Source organism: Phyllobates terribilis, unplaced genomic scaffold, assembly GCF_046119375.1.
Source record: "Phyllobates terribilis strain yellow unplaced genomic scaffold, ASM4611937v1 Scaffold_3__8_contigs__length_932513732, whole genome shotgun sequence".
In the NCBI taxonomy this organism is placed as follows: Eukaryota; Metazoa; Chordata; class Amphibia; order Anura; family Dendrobatidae; genus Phyllobates; species Phyllobates terribilis.
In genome coordinates this window covers 764,655,233-764,671,998 of record NW_027362763.1, presented here as the reverse complement: position 1 = coordinate 764,671,998, position 16,766 = coordinate 764,655,233, and positions in this window count along the sequence as shown.

Here is a 16,766-nt window from a genome sequence, read left to right as displayed (position 1 = left end):
GACTGTCACCCAACATTTTGACAACGCGAGGGTCACGGTTAAGGCAGCGCAACATAAAGTCAGCCATGCGTGCCAGACTGGTAACGGGCAAGATTTCCGTGTCCTCACCAAGATGATGACTGACCATGCTCTCCTCCTCCTTCTCCTCCTTCTCTTCCTCCTCCCCCCTGTCCTCAGGCCACCCACGCTGAACCGACGGTATGACACTTGTACAGGTACTACCGTCCACAACGCATGATAGCAGCTCCTGTTCTTCCTCCTCCTCCTCCTCCTCTCCCTCATTGTCCCCCAATGCACGTTGGGATGAGATGAGGTTGGGCTGTGTGTAATTGCCCGCTACGGCTTCTTGATCCATCTCAATATAATCTGGCTGCAATGCCTCCTCTTTAATTCTCTGCAGAGAGCGTTGCAAAAGACAGACAAGTGGGATGCTGACACTAATGATGGCTTCATCGCCACTCACCATCTTGGTGGCCTCCTCAAAGTTTGTCAGGATGGTACATATGTCAGACATCCAGGTCCACTCCTGAGGTCTTATGTGTGGAGTCTGACCTGGATATCGACGGCCTTGTTGCAGCTGGTACTCCACAACTGCTCTCTTCTGCTCACAAATCCTTTGCAACATGTGTAGGGTAGAGTTCCAACGTGTGGGGACATCACACACCAGTCAGTGTGCCGGAAACTGCAAACGCTGCTGCAACACAGCAAGGGCGGCGGAAGCTGTAGCCGACTTGCGAAAATGAGCTGACAGGCGGCGTACTTTCACGAGCAGATCTGGCAACTCGGGGTATGATTTAAGAAACCGCTGAACCACGAGGTTAAGCACATGAGCCAGGCATGGTACGTGTGTGATCTCACCTCACATCAGAGCCGCCACCAGGTTACGGCCATTGTCACACACGACCATGCCGGGATGTAGGTTCAGCGGTCTCAGCCACAGATCTGCCTGCTCTTTCACAGCTGTTCACAACTCACAAGCAGTGTGAGGTTTATCACCTAAGCTTATGAGTTTCAGCACAGCCTGTTGCCGCTTGGCGAAGGCAGTACTGCAATACTTCCAGCTTGTAACTGATGTGGTGATATCTGAGATGGAGGCTGAACATGAGGAGGAGGAGGAGCATTCGCAGGAGCTGTACACTGTGGGGGCAACTCTGACTGACATAGGGCCCGCAATCCTCGGTGTGGGGAGGATGTGTTCCGTCCCAAGGTCCGACTGGGTCCCGGCTTCCACTATGTTTACCCAGTGTGCAGTCAGAGAGATGTACCGTCCCTGGCCACAAGCACTTGTCCACGTGTCCGTTGTCAGGTGGACTCTCCCAGTAACTGCGTTGTTGAGGGCACGGCAGATGCTTTGGGACACGTGCTTGTGTAGTGCGGGGATGGCACACCGGTCAAAATAGTGTCGGCTCGGGACAGAGTACTGAGGGACGGCCACCGCCATAAGATTGCAGAAGGATTCCGTCTCCACCAGCCTAAAAGGCAGCATTTCCAACGCAAGCAGTCGTGAAATGTGCGAATTTAGGACTGTGGCCTGTGGGGCGTTAGCTGCGAATTTCCGCTTTCGTTCAAAGGTCTGGGATATGGACAATTGAACGCTGCGGTGGGACGTGGACGTGGACGTTGATGCTGTTTCTTGAGAAACTGCCATAACAAGTGAAGACTGAGAGGAGGGGGCATCTTTACATGTAGTATGCACAGGGGATTGCCTTGCACACACAACAGGGGGTTCTATTGCACGCACAAGAGTGGAAGAAGCAGTGGTGACACCCGCTGACACTGGTCGCGGACCCTGGGTTTCACCCCACAAAGTCGGGTGCTTTGCTGCCATGTGCCTGATCATGCTGGTCGTGGTCAGGCTGGTAGTTTTGTCACCCCTGCTGATGCTGACATGGCAGGTGGAACATATGGCCTTTTTGGGGTTATCAGCAGAGTCTTTAAAAAAATTCCAGACTCTGGAAGACCTACCGCTTGTACTGGCAACGTCCCTCGTGTTGGTGTTACGGGGAACGGTTGCCTGCCTTCTGTCTGCGGCCACCACACAGCTTCTTCCTGCCTGTTGGGGTACTCTGCCTCCCTCCCCCTGTGTGCTGCTGGTCTCACTCTGCATGTCCTCCTTCCACGTTGGGTCAGTTACTAGATCATCCACCACCTCCTCCTCTTCCACTTGCGCACCACGATCCTCCTCCTCACTTCCTGGCAATTGTGTCTCGTCATCGTCCACCTCTTGTGACAGATTGCCAACGTCGACTTCCTGTGGCCGTGGCTGTTCAAATATTTGGGCATCGCAACATGGGATATCCTCTTCCACCACTTCAAGCGTATCAGGCGAGGGGCCCAAATATGGAAATGGACCAGTGAACAGCTCTTCAGAGTGTCCAAGTGTGGGATCACTTGCTGTCTGACGACACTCGGCATGGTGGGAGGAAGGAGCATCAGGGTGAGGAGGAGTATGCGGTCGAGACTCACGGCTACTAAGAGTTGACCGTGTGGAAGACAGACCGGAGGTGGTGGTGCCCAGGTAACTGGAAGTATTATCTGCTCTCCAATTAATAACCTGTTCACACTGATCAGTTCTCAATACTGGTGTTGTTCTGTGCTTCCCTAGTAATTCGGTCAAGAAGTGGGAGCGAGAAGATGTGGCTGTTGGTTGTGGCACATTTTTACCTTGGCCACAGCCCCATCCTCTGTACGAACCATCACCAGAACGTCCACTTCCACGTCCCTTGCCACGCGCCTTGCCCATTGTAAATGAAGTAAAAAAGCTTACACTTGCACTATCAATGGAAAAAGGGTAATAAAGAGTAGATTAGAACCGTGAAAGAGGAAAACCACAGTTATTGTTTACTGGGGTTATACCACACTTTTTTAAAAAGAGATATTTGCGGCTGAACAGTGAGTGACACACTCAAACTGCTTTTTTTTTAGATACCAAAGGCCCAAAACTGGATAGTACAGCGATTTGACCTGTGGAACTGCGAAACCACACTGGGATGTCGGGCCTAAACAAGACTATTTTCAACAGATATATTTTTGTGTCACAACAGTCAGGAGACACTACTGTTTTTCTTTACGGAAAAAACTACCAAAAGCTGAATAATAGAGATTTTTTACCGTGGGATGGCAAAACCACAGTTATTGTTTACTGGGGTATACCACACTTTTTTAAATAGAGATATTTGCGGCTGAAAAGTGAGCGACACACGAAAACTGCTATTTTTTAGATACCAAAGGCCCAAAAATGGATAGTACAGCGATTTGACCCATGGAACTGCGAAACCACACTGGGATGTCGGGCCTACACAAGACTATTTTCAACAGATATATTTTTGTGTCACAACAGTCAGGAGACACTACTGTTTTTCTTTACGGAAAAAACTACTAAAAGCTGAATAATAGAGATTTTTTACCGTGGGATGGCAAAACCACAGTTATTGTTTACTGGGGTATACCACACTTTTTTAAACAGAGATATTTGCGGCTGAACAGTGAGCGACACACTCAAACTGCTTTTTTTTTAGATACCAAAGGCCCAAAACTGGATAGTACAGCGATTTGACCCATGGAACTGCGAAACCACATTGGGATGTCGGGCCTACACAAGACTATTTTCAACAGATATATTTTTGTGTCACAACAGTCAGGAGACACTACTGTTTTTCTTTACGGAAAAAACTACCAAAAGCTGAATAATAGAGATTTTTTACCGTGGGATGGCAAAACCACAGTTATTGTTTACTGGGGTACACCACACTTTTTTAAATAGAGATATTTGCGGCTGAACGGTGAGCGACACACTCAAACTGCTTTTTTTTAGATACCAAAGGCCCAAAACTGGATAGTACAGCGATTTGACCCGTGGAACTGCGAAACCACACTGGGATGTCGGGCCTACACAAGACTATTTTCAACAGATATATTTTTGTGTCACAACAGTCAGGAGACACTACTGTTTTTCTTTACGGAAAATATACCAAAACCTGAATAATAGAGATTTTTTTACCGTGGGATGGCAAAACCACAGTAATTGTTTACTGGGGTATACCACACTTTTTTAAATAGAGATATTTGCGGCTGAACAGTGAGCGACACACTCAAACTGCTTTTTTTTTAGATACCAAAGGCCCAAAACTGGATAGTACAGCGATTTGACCCATGGAACTGCGAAACCACACTGGGATGTCGGGCCTACACAAGACTATTTTCAACAGATATATTTTTGTGTCACAACAGTCAGGAGACACTACTGTTTTTCTTTATGGAAAATATACCAAAACCTGAATAATAGAGATTGTTTACCGTGGGATGTCAAAACCACAGTTATTGTTTACTGGGGTATACCAGACTTTTTTAAATATATGATTTGCGGCTGAACAGTGAGCGACACACTCAAACTGTTTTTTTTTTTAGATACAAATGGTCCAAAATGGATAATACAGAGGCTTGAACCGTGGAAGTGCAAAACAACACTTCTGTTTCTCTAGCCTACACTAGACTATTTTCAACAGTTATATTTGTGTCTGAAAAATCAGAGACACGCTTTTTTTTGGGGGGGGGGGGGACACCAAAAGGTTAATAAGACGGTTATTTGTACAGTGTGAAGGAGGAAAAAATAAGGAGGATTTAGATGAAAAAAAAAAAGGATTTTTCCTGGCCCCCGACACCTGGTGCTAAGTCCAGCAATTTCAGCAACAGGAGCACACAGGACTGTAATGCAGCGTTTGCTGGTATAACCACTGTGTCTCCTATACAGCCTGCCTGCCTGGTATCTGGGATGGATATTAGTCCTGAAAAGGACTGTTTGTTTGTTCTGGCAGCCTTTACAGGCTCTACACTAACTATTTCGCAGTTTATATCTCTCCCTAAATCAGCAGCTCTGTCCCTACACTGTCTAATCCGGAGCGACTGTGTCCAAGATGGCGGTGCCCGGTTTTAAATACTGGAGGTGATGCTGTGCGGCCAGCCAATCACTGTAATGCCCACAACCAACATGGCTGCAGCATTACAGTGACTGGCTGGCAATCCCTGCATGTTCATTGGCTCTGTAAAGAGCGCCAAACATGTAGGGCGGAGACCCGAGCTCCCGCCCGAGTAACCCGGAAATGCTCGGTGCTCGCCAAACATCCCGAGTAGCGTGATGCTCGGGCGAGTACCGAGCAGTGTCGAGCATGTTCGCTCAACACTAATCACTTAGTTTACTGAGTGCAACAGTTGCGATACAAGCAGAGATGTAGCATCTTTCAGAGCTCAGAAAGCAAACCCTGCCAACACCCCTGATTATCAGCTTTCTATGTACAGTAAGCTGCTATCAATACTGGGGGCGAAGTTGGACTAGTAAGCAATGGACCTGTAATCTTATAGAGTTAATCTCCTGCTGATAAAACACTCATTGTGTTGAAACAACAGCACACAGCATAATAGGTGACACATCACTGAAATCAGTGTCTCAGCCCCTACCTCATTCTGCCATCAGATTAAATAGCAAAAACCTGATGACAGATTCCATGTAATACTTTGCGGCAAAACAAATCAGGATATAAGAGAAATTAGTGATATTTATATATTTTCATCACTAAGAATTTTCTGGATCTCAAGTAATTCCTCCAGAAGCATTACACTATACACTGATTCATAACAGGTGACCACCTAAGCTAAAAGGAGTCTGTCAACCTATATGTTGACTGTTTTCAATGAAAGCCAGCAGAAATCGGAATAAAGCTATATACATATTGGTTGCATATTTTTTGACATGTATATAGAATATAGAATTGTGCTCAAAACCATATCTACTTTAATAGGAATGTAATGCTGTTGGGTTTAATTTAACAGTAGTTCATAAATTATAAGCTAAAAATAATACAGTTTAACGTGGGCTACTACACTAAGAAAAAAATAAAATATGGGAATATATTCTGTATGAGTTGACAGCACATTTTTCATACATTCTCATAGCCAGAATTTTTATCGTTATCAAATATTGAAATACTTCGTAAATTTTCTCACAAACTCAAACCATATGTTCATGGGTGTAGAAATCCTAATTACTGTTAAGATACGGCACTTGGCAAGGATGAGAAAAAACAGAAGGAAGAACTTTTGTTAACACTCGCAATAAGAAATATAACTCATATAACACATTTCTAACTTACTGACATGTCAACAAGTATTTTTTTTAACATTTAGGTTTGGAAAAGAAATTGCTTTAGATTTGATAATGCCATCACATTGTTGTGCATAAGTCAGCTGCAAATTTCAAAACTTCAAATACAACACAGATGTGATTTCTATTTTTGCCATATTAAAGAAACCATTGTGAAATATTAATTTTATTTGTATGATACATATAATTAATTTATCTTTACATTTTGCACTTTTCAAAATGTTCAGTGGATGCAAATGTAATTAGTATAAGGCTGCGTGCCCACGTAGCGTTTTTCAAGCGTTTATGCTGCAGAATTTCCCCACGGTCCCCAAGGGGATTCCGCATGTTCTATGCATGTGGCACCCCAGGGGTCTGGTTTTCCACAGTAATGTAATGTTATGTCTGAGAGCAGGTGGGAGGTCCTTTGGTCAGGGATCCTGTGCATGCCACACCTCCTGCCCAGTCTTGGGAGGGGAAGAACTTCCCCTGTATAAACCCTGGGCTGAGGCAGGGTTAGTCAGTCAAGGAGAGTAGAGACAAGAAACAGCAGAAGCAATACTACTACGAGTCAGGGGCTGGCAGCTGCAGAGCTCGCCCTGACTGAGAAGCTTTCTTACCGGACCCGGCGTCCGAGGCTGTGGGGACTAACTCTTACCCAGCAGCAGAAGCCGACCGGCAGGGGATTTCAGGTCCTCAGGCCCAGAAACCCGAAGGCACGGTCACACGCGTGGGACCAGCACCGCCATCGTGGAGCGGAAGCCATTAGAAGGCCCCGAGTCACCGGCCATACGGGTGAGCACCACACGGTACACTCAGGGACGTGGGCTACTTATATCCGCTTCTAGCAAGGTAGCCAGAAGAGTACAGTCAGTTTGGGAGGCCTACAACTCCGCCTGGCCAGGGGAGATCCCATCTGCTCAAGGACTGACCAGGCCCCGTTCACTAGCAAGTACTCCGGGAGGGTCTATCGTTGTTACCAGTAAAGACCCTGAATTACACCGCACCGTCTCTGAGTGGTTCCTGCTACCCCCATCATCCACATCTGCTGCCCTGAGGCCATACCCCTCCCGTTGGGGGTTATACCATCTACGCTGCACCATCCATCCACCGGCCTGAGCGGACTGTCCTGCAGCGGCAGCTCCATAGCTGCATTCAACGGGTGGCGTAGTCGTCCTACATCTACCGCTGTTACATCGCCGCTCAGTTTGACTCCCTGGGCACGGACCGGGTCACCGCCACGAGACTACAACCCTCAAGAGATCCGGCTCCGGGTAAGCTCCCGCGTGCGCAACGCAGCGCGACACAGGCCCAGGGGCGCGTCATGCACATGCTGCGGATTTTTCCGCAGCATTTATGCTGTGTACAAAAATCCGCAGCATGTTCATTAATTTTGCGGAAGCGCAGCGGAATGGCCGCCATTGACTTGCATTGAGACGTATAGAATCCACATCTGTACATTTGTACAAGCGGATTCTATGCGTCTCTATGTGCGGATGGTACCCAGTTCTGGAGGAGAGAAGACTCTCATCCAGACCTGGGTACCATTGTACCTGTAAAAAAAGAATAAAATAAAAAATAAAGTTAATACTCACCTTTCCGAAGGCTCTCTCTGCTTGCCGGCAGCACTGAAGGACCTTCGGTGATGTCACAGTCATGTGACCGCAGGCCCTTCACCGCTCTGTCTCGCGATATGCCGGCAGCCGGGAACCAGACAGGAACGAGCGCTGCAGCACACGCCGGGGCATCGAGGGTGAGTATAGCTTTATTTGAAGCATTGTTTTACGGTCACACTATATAAATCCATTCTGGTTGCATGGATTTATATAGTGTGACCTAGTTGTCAAGCACTTTCCAAGTGATGCTATCGCCTGGAAAGCGCTTGTCAATCTGCATGCGGAAACGCATGTGGATACGCATGTGAATGCGCATGTATTCCGCATGTATTCTGCAGGAAAAACGCATGCACAATCTGCATGCGTTTTTTCTGCCAGGGAGATGCAGAAATGCTGCAGAAATTTTCTGCTTCATTTCTGCATCGTGGGCACATAGCCTTACTCTGGTAAAGTGATGTTTACAGCGCTCCAAACCTCTGTTTTCCTTCACACAGCTATACAGTTTAAGGGTTAGTCTCAATATGTGCCTTTAGGAGCACATTGCTTCGCAGCCTCCTGACTTCCTTTTTACTGATGGGTCAGGTGCTCCTCCTTGAGTGACACTTCTTATTAAGTAACATCATATTACTGAATGTGTTACTGCAGTGAAAACAAAAAGAGAAAAGGCACTCCAAGTGTTTTACCCTCTATAGAAAACACTATGAGCAAGGGATTGTATACGCTCACCTACCTGGGTTGTGACCAGGCACAACTTAATACTTGTAAGAATGAAGGACTGCACTGAACGCTGACCCACACGCTGGTGGGAAGAAATGTATTAGAATGTATTAGAAACTATTTTGAAATGCGTTGTTTGAATAAGGATCCAGAGAACATACACTCTTGTCTTCACTCAGGAATCATCGCTCTTTTTCCTGTTTGATTTGAATCTGAATGTGTTACTGTGACCGGCAGTGCCTTGGTTCTAAAATCTGCACTGTTATCTGTACATTTACCTCAAGCAGCTGATTGGTGGGGGACATGCGCTTGTTATGTTGCAAGACTAATAACAGCTCTGAGTCAGGAGCTGACAGGGAGGGGAGGTAAACAGCACTGCAAAACTGCTCTAATTAAATTAATGGGGTAAAGATAGGTGACAGGTATCTCAGGAGTTAACTGTCAGATCCCAGTCGTAAATGTAGCTGGTGCGCATGTATGGTCAAACTCTGATGGTCTGTCTGTTGTTAAAAACCCATAAACATGCTATAACGTCAGTAGTTAGAAAAAGTAAGTTAATGGCAAACATGCTTATTTTCATGATGTCTAACTTACTATACCAATTTAATAACACAAGAATAACCCTTTAACCCCTTCACGACAAAGGGGTTCCCGCAAAATGACATACAGTTACGTCATGGCAATAAGCTGTGCCCGCATGAACACCATCGGGAGCTTGGCTTAAGTGACAGTTGAGCTCTGGCTTTCACAGCAATCACAGCATGTAGAAGGCTAGGAGAGTACTCCGTGAAGTAATGGCGGGCTACCGATGATAGTCATGGCAACTTCCGGGTCTGCGAACTCCGGTGCCTTGTTAGACCATGCCAGGAGCATGTCTTGAAGGCGTTTTGTCAGTGTAACAATGAAAGGTTTAATGCATTGCAATGTATGTGCATTACAATGCATAATATCAGTGATCAGAGTAATAAAAGTTAAAGCCCCTTAACACCTTTACAACCCAAGGTGGTTTGCAAGTTAATGACCAGGTCAATTTTAACAATTCTGACCACTGTCAATTTATGAGGTAATTACTCTGGAACGCTTCGACGGATCCCCCTGATTCTAAGAATGTTTTTTCGTGACATATTGTACTTCATGATAGTGGTAAAATTTCTTCGCTATCACTTGCGTTTATTTGTGAAAAAAACGGAAATTTGGCGAAAATTTTGCAATTTTCAAAATTTGAATTTTTATGTCCTTAAATCAGAGAGATATGTCACACAAAATAGTTAATAAATAACATTTCCCACATGTCTACTTTACATCAGCACAATTTTGGAACAAAATTTTTTTTTTGTTAGGGAGCTATAAGGGTTAAAAGTTGACCAGCGATTTCTCATTTTTCCAACAAAATGTACAAAACCATTTTTCTAGGGACCACATCACATTTGAAGTCACTTTGAGAGGTCTTTATGACAGAAAATACCCAAAAGTGACACCATTCTAAAAACAGCACCCCTCAAGGTGCTCAAAACCACATTCAAGAACTTTATTAACCCTTCAGGTGCTTCACAGGAATTTTTGGAATGTGGAAGAAAAAAATGAACATTTAACTTTTTTCACAAAAATGTTATTTTAGACCCAATTTTTTATATTTTCGCAGGGATAACAGGAAAAAATGGACCCCAAAATTTGATGTGCAATTTCCCCTGGGAACGCAGATACCTCATATGTGGGGCAAAACCACTGTTTGGGCGCGCGGCAGGGCTCGGAAGGGAAGGAGCCCCATTTGAATTTTCGATTGTAAAATTTGCTTGAATAATTAGCGGACGCCATGTTGCGTTTGGAGAGCCCCTGATGTGCCTAAACAGTGGAAACCCCCCACAAGTGACCCCATTTTGGAAACTAGACCCCCCCTGGGAACTTATCTAGATGAGTGGTGAGCATTTTGAACCCCCAGGTGCTTCACAAATTAATCCGTAAAAATGAAAAAGTATTTTTTTTCCACTTTTTCATTTTTACGAATCAATTCGTGAAGCACCTGGGGGTTCCAAGTGCTCACTATGCATCTAGATAGGTGCCTTGGGGGGTCTAGTTTCCAAAATGGGGTCACTTGTGGGGGAGCTCCAATGTTTAGGCACACAGGGGCTCTCCAAACGCAACATGGTGTCCGCTAACAATTTCAGCCGATTTTCCATTCAATTTGAGAGCGGACACCATGTCACGTTTGGAGGGCCCCTGTGTGCTTAAACAGTGTAAACACCCACAAGTGACCCGATTTTGGAAACTAGACCCCTCAAGGATTTTATCAAGGGGTATAGTGAACATTTTGAGCCCAGAGGTACGACACAGAATTTGATAACATTAGGTTATCATATTGAATAAGTTGTCATTAGTCTTGAGCGCAAGTGCTCGCTACTTGAGTTTGCATCGGGTACTCAGGTATGCACCATGTACTGCATGTGCTTGAGTGACATGCTCGAGTCCCTGCCCCGCATGTTTCATGGTTATTAGACACCCAAAAAAAAGCATGCGGGGATCGCTCGTGCATGGCAGGGAATCCCTGCAAAGTTTTTTTGGCCGCGAAGCATATGGGGCGGAGACTCGAGCATGTCACTCAAATACCCACGATATTCAATGCATACCAGAGCACCCGATGCAAACTCAAGTAGCGAGCACTTGCGCTCAACACTAGTCGCCATATCGTCATCTTTTTTTCTTACTTTTGAAAAAAATCACAGCCCCATCACAACCCTAACCCCAACCCCAGCCCTAACCCTAGCCCAACCCTAACCCTAGCACAACCCTAACCCGAGAGTTTATTTTTTATGCCGTTCCTCGTGCGGTATAAGTGATTAGATGATTTTATTCTTCGGGTCAGTGCGATCACAGCGATACCAGAATCATATGGGGTTTTTATGACTGACAGCTGTCACACACTAAAAGACGCATTTTTTGTAAAATCTAGTTTTGGCATCGCCATATTTTGAGAGCTATAATTTTTCCATATTTTGGCAGAAAGAGTCAAGTGACAGCTTGTTTTTTGCGGGATGAGTTGACGTTTTTATTGGTGCCATTTTCAGGCACGTGACATTTTTTGATTGCTTTCTATTCCGATTTTTGGGAGGCAGAATAAACAAAAAACCCCAATTCAGGAAATGCTTTTTTTTTTTTTTTTTTATTCTGTTCCACGTGTGGTAAAATTGATAAGGGAGCTTTATTCTTCGGGTCAGTACGATTACAGCGGTACCACATTTATATTGTTTTTCTATGTTTTGGCGCTTTTACACAATAAAAGCTATTTTATAGAAAAAATTATTTTTTTGCATCGCTTTATTCTGATAGCTATAACTTTTTGATTTTTTGGATGATGGAGCTGTATGGTGGTTTGTTTTTTGCGGGACAAGATGAAGTTTTCAGCGGTACCTTTTTTTTTATATTCATCTTTTTGATCGCGTGTTATTCCATTTTTGTTTGGCGGTATGGTGATAAAGCATTGTTTTTTGCTTCGTTTTTTATTATTTTTTTTTTACCGTGTTCACTGAAGGGGTTAACTAGTGGGACAGTTTTATAGGTCAGGTTGTTCCGGACACGGCGATACCAAATATGTGTACTTTTATTGTTTGTTTTCTTTTTTTTCATAATAATATTTTTTGATGGGTACATTATATTTTTATTTTTGGTGGATTGTTTTTTTTTTTTTATATTTTTAAAAAAAAAAATTATTTTTTTTTTCACTTTCTGACAGTTTTTACACTTTTTTACTTTGTCCCACTCTGGGACTTTAACTTTTTTTATTCTGATCGCCTGCACAGCATAGGGATGGAGCACCATCCCTGTGCTATGCAGGTAGTCAGCGCTGCACAGTGAGAACATTGTGTGGTCGTGCACTGCGCATGACCAAGCAATGTTCCTGCTGCCTGGTGACCCGGATGTTGTCATGACGACATCGGGTCGTCATGGCAACACCCGGGAAGCCGAGGCAGACAGCGCTGGAGGCCGGAAGAGGAGGTGAGTATACCGATCACCTCCCCTTGCCACCGCAATGCTGCGATCAACTTCGACGCAGCATTGTGGGGGTTAATGTGCACATAGTACCGGGTGTCAGCTGTGACAATCAGCTGACACCCGGCGGCGATCACGCCCGCACAGCCTGTGTACGCGCGCGATCGCGATGACGTACTATTACGGGTCAGGCTTTTAAAGCCCAGGGCACTGACGCGTATTAATACGTCATGGGCTGTAAAGGGGTTAAAGAGACTAAGTAAAAGAAGTTAAAAAAAAATGAAAAAATAATTTTTAAAAATCACAAAATAAAGAACAAAAAATAAAGAAGACTAAATATGTATATTTATGTAAATGAAAAATAAACAAAAAAGTACACATATTTGGTCCAGAAAGACCCGATCTATTAAACTGTCACACTATTTAATCCCTTCAGTGAACACCGTAAAAAATAAAAAATGTGGCAAAAAACTATGCTTTTTCATCATATCCGCCGAAAAAAATGGAATAAAACGTGATCCAAAAGACAAATATAAATAAAAATCTTATAGATTAAAATGTCATCTAGTCCCACAAAAAAAACAAGCTGCCATATAGATCCTTCAGAGAAATAAAGAAGCTATAGCTCTCAGAAAATAACGATGCAAAAACAATTCTTTTCCCTATAAAATTGTTTTTAATGTGTAAGAGCGACAAAACATAAAAAAATTATATAAATGTTATATTGCTGTAATCGTACTGACCCAAAGAATAAATCTGTCTTATCACATATCACATTGTGAACAACATAAAAGAAACAATAAAAAACAATTCCTGAATACTGGTTTTTGTTCATTGTGACTCCCAAAAAGCGCAATAGAAACTATAGCTCTGAAATATGGCAATGTAAAGCTTTTTTTTAGATGCCAGAACTGTAGAAAAAAAGACATGGACCACACATCCAAAAACACGTTGATCTAAAGTTGCTAGGCAAAAATTTACAAAACTGAACATGAGGTTCTTAGTTTAATATTCTGATCAGACTGTATGAAGCCCACTACCACATCATGCGCTCCCAAATCCAAATGCCCCCTCCCTTCTGAGCCCCTGTGTGCCTAAACCACATTTAGAATCCACGTTTGATATTTCTGTAAATGAGAGCCCACTTAATTTACGGGTTGCGTGTCTCCAGGAGCACAAGCTGCGAACAGTGTATGGGCATTACAGTGGCAGATTTGCAATTTTCACTTAGCAACATGCATTGCTGCTTGTTACTGGAAACACATATGAAGTCAAAATCAGCACTAGACCTGTAGATATATATATATATAGGTATATGTAATTTCCAAAATGGGGTCACTTCAGGGGAGATTCTGCTCTCTGGAACTTAGGAACGCAGTACATGGAGTCCGCAAACAATTCTACAAAAATTTGTTCTCCAAGAGTCAAATAGCGCTCCTTCATTTCCGAGTCTCGCCATGTGGCTTAGGCTGTGTGCCCACGATGCGTTTTTCAAGCGTTTATGCTGCGGAATTTCCGCAGCGTAAACGCTTCAAAAACGCATGGTAATCCGCCCCCCATGGTCCCCAATGACAAGCCGCACTGTCAATGCCCATGATGCGGATTTTTCCGCAGCGTTTATGCTGCGCACAAAAATCCACAGCATGTCCATTAATTTTGCGGAAGCGCAGCGTAATCGCCGCCATTGACTTGCATTGAGACGCACATAATCCGTGTCAGTACATTTGTACTCACGGATTATATGCGTTTCAATGAGAGGATGGTACCCAAGTCTGGAGGAGAGGAGACTCTCATCCAGACCTGGGTACCATAGAAACTGTAAAAAAAAAATTTAAAATAAAAAATAAAGATTATATTCACCTTCCGACGGCCCCCGGTCTCCTTCCCTGTGCTTGCGGGCAGGACTGAAGGACCTGCGGTGACGTCACAGTCATGTGACCGCGGGCCCTTCAGTGCAGTGTCCCCCGATCAGCTGGCAGCCAGGAACGAGCGCAGCAACACACGCCGGGCCATCGGAAGGTAAGTATAGGTTTATTTTTTTATTTTTAAACATTCTTTTACGGTCACACTATATAAATCCATGCTGTTTGCATGGATTTATATAGTGTGACCTAGTTGTTAAGCACTTTCCAAGTGATGCTAAAATCACCTGGAAAGCGCTTGTCAATCCGCATGCAGAAACGCTTGTGAATAACGCTTCAAATCTGCATGTATTTGGCAGGAAAAACGCATGCACAATCTGCATGCGTTTTTTCTGCCAGGGAGATGCAGAAATGCTGCAGAAATTTTCTGCTTCATTTCTGCATCGTGGGCACATAGCCTAAGTTGTACTGTCTAGCCACATATGGGGTATTGCCACATTCAGCAGAAATTGTGTGACAAACTGTGGTGCCATTTTTACTGATTTCCCCATCTGAAAATGTAAAATCTGAGGCTAAAACTATTTTTTTTGTGGTAAAAAATGTAATTATTTTTTTTCACCACTCTATGGTATAAAATTCTGACACACATGTGGTGTCAATATGATCACTGCACTCTTAGATTAATTTATTGAGAGGTGTAGTCTGCACAACAGGGTCACTTATAGGGGGGGTTGCTGTTATGGCACCTAAGGGCCTCTGCAAATGTGACATGGCACCTACAAAAGTTAATAACAAAATCTGCACTATAATATGGCACGTCTTCCCTTTTGAGCTTTCTACTGTGCCTGAAAAGTAGTTCCCGATTACATGTAGGGTATTGGCAAACTTTTTTTTTTCTATTAGTCCTTATAAAAATCAAAACCTTCAGTCTAAAACAAAATTTTAGTGGTAAAAAATTAATTATTCTTTCTTCACCACCCAATAGTATAGAATTGTGTAAAGCATATGTGGTATCAACATGCTCACTTCACCCCTAGATGAATTCATTAAAGGGTGTAGTTTGTAAAGTAGGGTCACATATGGGGGACCTTCTTTTTTGGCATATCAGGGTCTCTGCCAATGTGACATAGCACCCTCAAACCATTCCAGCAAAATCTGCACTACAATATGGCACTCTTTCCCTTCTCAGCTCTGCACTGTGCCTCAAAAGTAGTTTTCGACCACATGTGGAATATTGGCAGAAATTGTGTAATATATTGTACTGTTTGTTTTCTCCTACTACACCTTTTGAAAATGAAAACATGGGGCCAAAAAAACATTTTAATGGAAAAATGTTTAATTTTTCATTTAATCAGCCCAATATTATACAATTCTGTGAATTGCCTGGGGGTTAAAAATGCTCACGACACACATAGATTAATTTCTCGGATAGTGGTTTCCAAAATGGGGTCACTTGTGGGGGTTTCTACTGTTTTGGCAGGTCAAAATGGCACTTCAAAATTCAAATATTGCTCATTCCTTTCTGTGCCCTACCATGCACCCAAACAGTAGTTTTCTCCCACATGTCGGGAGTTGTACTCAAGAGAAAGTGCACAACAAATTTTGTTGTCCAATTACTCCTGTTTCTCTTGTAAAAATGAAAAATTGGGGGCTAAAGCAACATTTTTGTGGAAAAATTATTTTTTTCATTTTTACATCCCAATAATATAAAGTTCTGTGAAGCACCTATGGGACATAGATGCTCACAATATCCAAACATACATTCCCTGAGGGATGTAGTTTGCAAAATGGCGTCACTTGTGAGGGGTTTCTGCTGTTTTTTCATAACAGGGGCTCTTCAAATGCAACTTGGTGTCCACAATCTATTACGCCCATATTTGCATGCCATAATTCAAATGCCGCTCCTTTCCTTCCAAGCCATGCGCCCAAACAACAGTTTTCCACAACATATGGGGTATAGGAATACTCACAACAAATTTCAGAATAAATTTTGCTGTCCATTTTCTCATGTTACCCTTGTGAAAGTGAAAGATTTTTAATTTTCATGGCTAAACATTATAAAATTATGTGAAGCATTTGTGGGTTCAAGGTCCTCACCACACCTCTAGTTAAATTCAATGAGAGGCATAGTTTCCAAAAAGGGGTCAATTGTGGGGGTTTTCAATGCTTAGGCACATCAGGGGCTCTGTAAACATGACATGGCATTCACTATGTATTCGGACCATTTTAGCTCTGCAAGCTCAAATGGTGCTCCTTCCTTTGCCTTGTCGCGCTCCCAAACTGTAGTTTTCCACCACATATGGGGTATTGGTGTACTCAAGAGAATTTTTATGACTTACTTTGGGTCTATTTTCCCCTGTTACATTTGTCAAAATTAAAAATTTGCTTCTAAAGCAACATTTTTATGGGAAAAATATTTTTTTTCCATCCATATTGATTTAATTCCTGTGA